The sequence below is a fragment of the Bos grunniens genome, chromosome 17 (genome assembly GCF_055505025.1).
Source record: "Bos grunniens cultivar Pamir isolate PY7600 chromosome 17, Bosgru_T2T1.0, whole genome shotgun sequence".
NCBI classification, from domain to species: domain Eukaryota; kingdom Metazoa; phylum Chordata; class Mammalia; order Artiodactyla; family Bovidae; genus Bos; species Bos grunniens.
Window position 1 is genome coordinate 34415461 of NC_141181.1, and position 8475 is coordinate 34423935.

Genomic DNA, 8475 nt, shown 5'->3' on the forward strand with positions numbered 1-8475 from the left:
ACAATGTTGTAAAGTAATTAGCCTCCAATTAAAATATATAATTTTTTCAAAAAGAAAAAAAAAAGAAGTGAATGTCTTCAAGTTGATATGAAGAACATCTACAAAAAACCTACAGCTAGCATCATATTTAGCAGGGAACCTGGAAGCTTCCCACTATGATCAGAAATAAGTCAAGGATGACCCTTCTTGCCACTCCTTTCATCTTTATACTGGAAGTTAGAGCTAATAAAATAAGCCAAGAAGAGGAAATAAAAAATTTGGAAGAAAGAAATTAACTGTCTTTGTCCTAAGATGACATGGCTATTAATGTAGAAAGTCTGAAAGAATTGACAGAGAAACTCTTGGAACTAAGAAGAAACTCTAGAAAAGTTGAAGGATATAAAGTTAATACACTAAAGTCAGTCACTTTCTTGTATAATAACTGTAAACAATGGGATTTCAAATTTAAAATAAAATTCCATTTACCAACCCCCCTAGTAAATGAAGTGCTTAGGTATAAACCTAACAAAATATGTACAAGATCCAAACACTTAAAGGGTAAAAAGTACCATATTGTCCTATATACAATTTCCTTATATATGGCTTTCTGCCAAGTTAAGAATCTCTTTGGCTTTAAGAATCAAGTAGTAGAGCATCTTCTTCAGGGTTTTAGTCCATGTAATAAACCAGTTCATTCATATGTATTAATTAATCAGATTCAGTACTTATGTTTATAAACTACTGTGCTGGAAACTGGGGACAAAAAAAGACAGTAAGAGACAGTTCTGACTCATTTGATTAAAGTACCAAAGAGGAGAGGGGAGAGTGAGGTGAAGTCAAACAGCAAAAAACTCTATAGAGTGACATTTGGGCTTATATTCCCCAGGTCTGACATGGCTTACATTTTTATTTGTCTCTTGGAAATATAGAATTAGAAAAGCCACCAAAACCAGTTAACAATTAAATAATTTCCCAAATGAGGCACTGTTAGCCAGATCAAATACTAGACACCCAAACCCAAGAACTAGCCCTCTAATGCAGTTTCTTTACCATAAGGTATAGGACATCAAACCAAGGATCTCTGAGACAGGAAAAGTACTTATCTTCCTGGTAGAGGCACACTTAGGGTCAGGCACCACTTCAAAGAATGTTTACTCTCCTATCCCTTGGACGCCCTGGTCTAGTAGCCAGTACTAACACTCCATTAGCACTTCATTAGCCAGGGCTCAAGAATGCTGGAAGGGTCCTGGGCCTCGGAAGCACCCCCAGACTAAAACTAAGAGGATTCTTGCATTTTTCTTACCACTTCTATAAATGCTCCAAAGGTCATTTATGACCCCCAAACAATACATATCCGAGCTGGTGTCACCTAGAAAAACATAGCAAGGTAAGACACATTTTAATATCAAGATATCACATACCCAAATCTTTGAAAATACACCAAAATAGACATCAGGTCTAGGACCACTTTGACTATACGTGAATCCAAAATCCTTAACTAACAACGAAACTTTGACATCCACTCAAGATTTTTTACAATAACTTCTTGGTCTTTTCTTTCTACTAGAATTCCTATAGCTTGTATACCACTTAATCCAACAGTTTATATATACCTTCACCATTGCAGGCACTGAAATTCCAGTACAACAGTTCAAAACATTCTTTCTTCATGAAAAGCAAAATCATCTTCCCGAAGATGCTGTTATTAGCACATGTCATCTGTTTCCATGGGTTCCTGCAGGAGAACCAAACCTCCTTTACAAATTTTTCCTGATGCACATAGTACGTATTAGACTGAATGAATACACCAGCCTAAAATGTTAACATAAATGTATAGCTTCCAGATAACAAAGATTTTAAGAAACTTCATGTTATTGAAATGTTAAAGGAAGGTCAAGAATTCTAACTTGTTAAGGGTTAAAAAAAAAAAAAGAGAGCAAGACCTCTTGATGCTGTTTTGTTCCAGAGTACAACACAAGAGTTACTTTCTCTAAGTAGTTAAAAAGAAAACTAGAAATATATGATGAAAATTGAATTCTTCATATTCCTTTAAAATAATGAAAATATCTGATAAAGCTGTTAGTGCACTTAAAATCTCATGACCTGGTGGAAGGATCAAGTTTTCCATAGAATATCAAGCAGTGATTCCACTTGGAAATTCCAACTAATAAAGAATGAAAGGAAAAACCTTACTTGATAAGCTATGTTGTGAAAACACATTGGTAAAAGTCATGTTTGCAATTCTAGGCCAGTTGTATAATCTAAGAGGAGTAGCAGAAAAATTTACTGACTTTGCAAATTCTAGTTTGTTGTTAAGAATAAGACGAATGATTTCATGAAAGTAATAAAGTAAAAATAGTATTCAAAGGGGGATACAATGAAAACTGATAGCTTCTCCCACTCTTACTGTCACTTACCACCGTCAACAATTTCTTCATCAAATGTTCCATCAAAAATCTGTACATATTTTTATTCAAATGGACATATATTATTTACATTGTTCTGAATCTTCCTTTTTTATTTAACAATATATTTGAAGCTCTTTCCATATCTGCATAAAGATAGCTACACATTCCTTTTTAATGGCTACATAATATTCCAGTGGCATTTAACTTTACTTTGGGTTATTTCCAGTTTAGCAACCTAGACGTGAAATCTCTTTTTCAGGATCTTGTTTCAAAGTGTGGTGAAAAAAAAGTGTGGTGAAAGTGAAGTCTCTCAGTCATGTCCAACACTTTGTGACCCCATGGACTGTAGCCTACCACACTCCTCCATCCATGGGATTTTCCAGGCAAGAGTACTGGAGCGGGTTGCCATTTCCTTCTCCAGAGGATCTTCCCAACCCAGGGATCGAACCTGGGTCTCCCACATTGTAGGCAGACGCTTTACCATCTGAGCCACCAGGGAAGTCAAAGTGTGGTAGCTTTGCAAAAATGAAACTGTAGCATTTCTCTACTCAGTTCCAAACAGTGTATAGGGAGCTTTGATATCATTTCTCAAGATCAACTGATTCTCCCAGAATGCTTTCATTGAGTTTGCCAAACTTTCACCCAACCCATGGTGGTGACTGATAAACAAGTGTGGTTCAACATGAATGTTGGATGATATTTTCTCTTATGTTAATAATTCAAACGAAAGTGAAACAGCAAAGACGTGCATCTGGGAACTTCACTCCTTTGTCAAGGACTTGAGCAACTTATTTGCTGAACATAACAGATTCAAACACTAGAAAAATACATCCTCAATTTTTTGTGCTAGAGACATAACACTGTTAATGTTAATCAGTGTGATTAAAATGTTTTCCATCATTTTAAGACGAAATAATAAATAAGGCTATAAATCCAGGGCTGATCTGTAGCATTTGCAGATTTTCATGGTATAATTACTCCCACCATGGCTAATTTCAAGCCATCATACCTGTGATATCTCTGACCATAGGGTTAGGAAGAAATGCACAGTAGGACACTTATATAATCCTCTCACCAACGAGCTACAATCAATGTAAATAACCTTATGAACAAAGATAATAGTAAATTATAGTAACTAAGGAGTGACGAATTTTGGGTACTTATTGCTTTTTAAATATAATATATTGTACATTTATAATTTAATTTTTAATAGTGACTATGTATAACAATCGACTTGCAAAATTTCAAAAATTTACTGTCTCCAGAGAGCAGACATGAGCTGGCTCCAGCACATCATACATGTCTTCAGCTGCCTGTAATTTCCTATAAACTTTGTTGGCCTCCTAACATCTTCTCTTTTCCTAGAGGTCAGCCTGATTCTGATAAAATGGTTGCTGTTGTTGGTCAGTTGCTAAGTCATGTCTGATTCTTTGTGATCCGAAGGACTGTAGCCTGCCAGGCTCCACTGTCTATGGGAGTATCCAGGCAAAAATACCGGAGTGGGTAGCCATTCCCTTCTCCAAGGGATCTTCTCGACCTGGGGATCGAACCCGAGTCTCCTGCATTGGTGGATTCTTTACCACGGAGCCACCTTGGAAGCTCAATAAAATGGTATGTCTGATAAAATGGTAAATCTGTTTAACCATCACCCTGCTCCTCTTTGGCTCTGTAAACCTGAATTCACTGACCTTCCTGTAGCCAAACCCCCAAATTCTGGGATTCCAGGGGAAAATCCTTGGTTGGGCCCCCAGCTTATAAAGTGCTATGTTTACCACCAGAGATCAGAGATGTCCATGCCAGCAGACTGAAGCCATCTCAGTTCACTCCTAATTTCACTGTTTTGGGCACCTACGCTTTGCCGTCTAGTTTGCCTGTGCCTGATTTCATCAAACACAGGGTTTCTTATTTGTTTTGCCTTGTTGTTTCTTAATGTTTCAAGGAATAAACTCGGCTACAAACACATTTCCTCTAACATCTTTTGTCAAAAATCTGTATTTGGTCTTAAACATTTTTCCCTTGACAGCCATGGTTCTCTTGACAAGCAATGCCCTTGAGATACATAATCTTAAAGAGGTACCGTAAGAATATCACGGAGAAGGCAATGGCACCCCACTCCAGTACTCTTGCTTGGAAAATCCCATGGATGGAGGAGCCTGGTAGGCTGCAGTCCATGGGGTCGCTAAGAGTCGGACACGACTGAGCGACTTCACTTTCACTTTTCACTTTCATGCATTGGAGAAGGAAATGGCAACCCACTCCAGTGTTCTTGCCTGGAGAATCCCAGGGACGGGGGAGCCTGGTGGGCTGCCATCTATGGGGTCGCACAGAGTCAGACACGACTGAAGTGACTTAGCATAGCATAAGAATATCAAGTATAAAAGTACCAAAATAAATGTCCCTCCCCAAAGAAGGTGCTGAGTATATAGAGAAAGATTACAAAAGTGAAAAAAAAAAATCATCTGTGTCAGGACATTTGCTGATTGTATGCAAATATTCAAAGAACCAGAGGTTTTTTTTAATCTTCAGCTGAAATGCATTACACACATTGTTTAACGATATGAAAGCAAGAACTCTTTACATATGTTTCCCATTTATATGGAAGAGACAGCTTTTTAAGGAGGGAAAACAAGGACCGTCAAGTCATTCCAAAGTAGTGGATCTTGTGGTATTTATTCTCTGTGTGTGGAACATTGACAATTGAGGGGTAGGGAAGGGAGGGGGCCCATACTATTCCCACAAAGTCTTCTATTTGCTGAAAGGAAATGTCATTCAACAGTGGAGGTGTGTAATTAACATTCTCTGGGTGTTGTTGTTGTTTTTCAATACAGATTCGTTTCAGAACACTTTGAGATCTATCCTAACACTTAACATGGAAACACTTGAACACATGCTCATTTTGGCATGTCTTCTTTTCTTCAGAATTCACCTCCAAGTGTTGGAAAAAAGACAATACCACCTAAAATAAGACAGAACATTTTTGGAGGACAGACATGTAAGGATGATGCCCATCCTGACAGCAAGGCCTCATTCAAAGCTAAACTGTTTATCAGGCCAAAAGTCAACTATCTTCCAATAGAAAGTGGCAGGAGGGGAACACTGGCAAATCTTACATTCTGAAGGAGACAGAGAGTCCCCAGAGTAATGATGACCCAATCAAGTTTGTACTGAAGAGTTTCTAGATAAATAATGTCTTCGCACAAATAATTTGCTCTCGAAAGGCAGCCCCCAGACACAGGAAGCAGAAGGGGTGGCTAAAGGCTGTGGAATTTTTGAACGTGAACAGTAAAGAATGTAAGCCTTTGTAATTGAGAAATAACATCACTTTGAAAAAAAAAAAAAACGTCTAGATCCAGGACTATTGCACAAGGTGGCACGTTTTCAGAGCCTTGGGAAGGAAAAAAAAAATGCAGTCTCAAGATTAATCTTTACATCTGTTTCCAGGGACTTCATTCAAAAGTTGACACTTTTGTACAAAGAACACCCTGATGCTGACTGTCACAAGCAGACACCATTGCCAGCAAAGCACTAGCAACTCATAAATCTGTGGGATGTAGTGTGTGTGCCGTGCGGTCACCCCCACTAAGCCCCTGCAACCTCTCCTTTGCCCCACAAATGTGGAGGCTTAAAGTGAGAAAAGAAAAGCAATATAGAGTGTGAGAAGAAAGTGGCCTAATATGTAAAATAAAAAACAAAAGCCGACTGGATTATGCCAGCCAGCCATCTGCACAGCTGAAGGCTTCTTCAAGCAAAAAAAAAAAAAAAAAAAAATGCTCTACTGTTCTTGAATCAATTGCTTCCTTTTCACAGGCCCTCTGTATAGGGCCAAATTCAAAATGGCTCTCGGGAAATTCTTGCCAATCCTGTGGTCTGATTTTAGGCTCCATTTTTCCTTTTCTTTTTAAGACCCGAGGATGTAAGTATGTATCAGTGCTGTAACCTTGCCAGCATTCGCTGGAATGAGTCAAAGGAACCTGGCATTAAATCACACGGATTTGAGTTGCTAATAAATACAGCAGGCCCCATCCATTGTTGATTAATTCTGACTGAAATCTAAACACCAAACAACAAACACTCTTCTGAACTGCTCTGGTACCCATTAGTTTGATGTGTTTATTAGACAGGGCTGTGTTCTTTCAAGTATATTAACAACAGATTAAAAAACTGCAAACAAATCTAGGTTTCTTTTTATGATTTAAAAGTGCGGGTACCATTTACTAATGTTTTTAGCGTTTGACAGAAAATCCAAACAAAATGAAAACATGCCATCATGTCAAATTAGGATCTTGGTACCAAGGATGAATATTCACTGTCAATGTGCAGCTCCCATGATTCAAACAAATAATCAAAATGTCTACTTAATTTTTTAATGTTTAGAACTGTCATGTTATTTAAATCCATTATTGAACAGGGATTTAAGTGACAGTGTAGGATGAGATGTAAAGATCTTTGCAAGTCATAGGATTTATTGCATGGTTTTAAAGAGGACAGAGGTTAGTAAGATACGTTCATGGTATTTGATTATATTTGTCACATAGCAAGAGTTCCTGCAGGTTAATCTGGACTGGGCCAAGTAACACATGGTCATGAAAATGCCATATATTATATATTAGCAGTGCCTGAAAGTAAAAAAATAAAAAGTACAAGCAAATGTAAGTGTACAGAGATAATCAGTGGTGGCTCAGTATCAAGGATTCAAGAGATCAAAGACCACAAGTACAAATTTTCACACTTTTGAAATGTATTAATCCTAAATACTAACGCCTGACTGAATCCTTGGAAATTTCCAAGGTATGCAGTTTTAACAGACAGGTAGAAGACACAGAAGTCTCTGGGTGTCTCACAAAGGCCCAGTTACTGTTATTTCAAGTTCATCAGCGGAAGCAAAGACAACAGAGACATATATGCCATATTTACAGCCCCAAGAAAATGATCATAAAGGATATTTACCTTAATTCAAGCTGTCCAAGACAGAATAGATTTTACTGGCTTAAAGACCATACATTTATATCCTGTTTATAGTTTTTGCAAGCCATGTAATTTTACATGACCCTTTAAATAATGTTGTGAAAGGGAACCATTTTCAAGGTTTGGTTAAACAGAAAACTTCTGGTCACATCTAGAGCCTTGGGAGAACCATCATGTCCTAAGGTCGCATGAGGCAATATCCTGAAATGAAAAGGCTTCCATAAGTGCATCTGCTATTGCATTCACAAAACATTCCAACCCAAATCTGTTACCGCAATATCTGGATTTCCCCCAGAGTTCTGCAGACCACCAGAGCTCAGCTCAGCAACTCCAAAATTAAATCACTACCTCCTTTAATCCTAAATCATGTCCTCTTAATTTTTACAGCATGTAAACTACTAAGCTTTCATTCTCTACTTCTTTCACAAATGTATACAAGCCACGATAGTGAACATCAGAAGACAACTCTAACAGATTATAAAATCAATTCATTGATTGAACCCAAAGGTTACTGTTACTCTGGTGGTATTGGTGATGATTATGATTACATGAACCAAGAATGATGTTTGATTTTATGCCATCTGTAAACAAATCTTTTTTACCAAAAGAAAGTATTGTAAATATTTCAAAGACCATATGGTATGAAAATATAGCTTTGTGCCAAAATTTGTAAAAATTCACACACCTCATTGAAAAAAATAATCACTGCTAGGCTCTGCCCACATGAATAACTGATTGATTGCTAATCAATTGAGCAAAGAAAAGAAGAGCGAACGGGAGTATAGAAGGGAGGAAAGAAAGAAAGAAGAGGGTGTACTAAAGGTTATTATTATAAAACAGTCAAGTACTATTTTCAATCATTGATAGTTAATCAAGAAAATGGAAAAAATAAAAGAATAAATAAGACTGCCAACAATTAAGGGGCCTCCCAGGTGGCGCTAGAGGTAAAGAACCTGCCTGCCAATGTAGGAAACCTAAGAGCCACAGGTTCAATTCCTGGGTTGCAAAGATCCCCTGGAGGAGGGCATGGCAACTCACTCCAGTATTCTTGTCTGGAGACTGCTATGGACAGAGGAGCCTGGCAGGCCACAGACCACAGGGTCATAAAGAGTCAGACATGACT

The 8475-nt window shown here is 37.8% G+C and overlaps 1 long non-coding RNA gene across 2 annotated transcripts; it reads right to left on the reverse strand.

Moving 5' to 3' along the window:
- Positions 1-704: 704 nt before the first annotated feature.
- On the reverse strand, positions 705-7553 carry LOC147355181 (uncharacterized). Of its 2 annotated transcripts, XR_015144361.1 has the most exons (4): positions 7335-7553; positions 1593-1714; positions 1283-1348; positions 705-732 (listed from the first exon to the last, which is right to left on the reverse strand). It is a non-coding gene; the product is annotated as an uncharacterized LOC147355181 (long non-coding RNA). The 2 variants fall into 2 exon arrangements; XR_015144360.1 differs by lacking the exon at positions 705-732 and having other exon boundaries at positions 744-1348.
- Between the last annotated feature and the right edge of the window lie 922 nt (positions 7554-8475).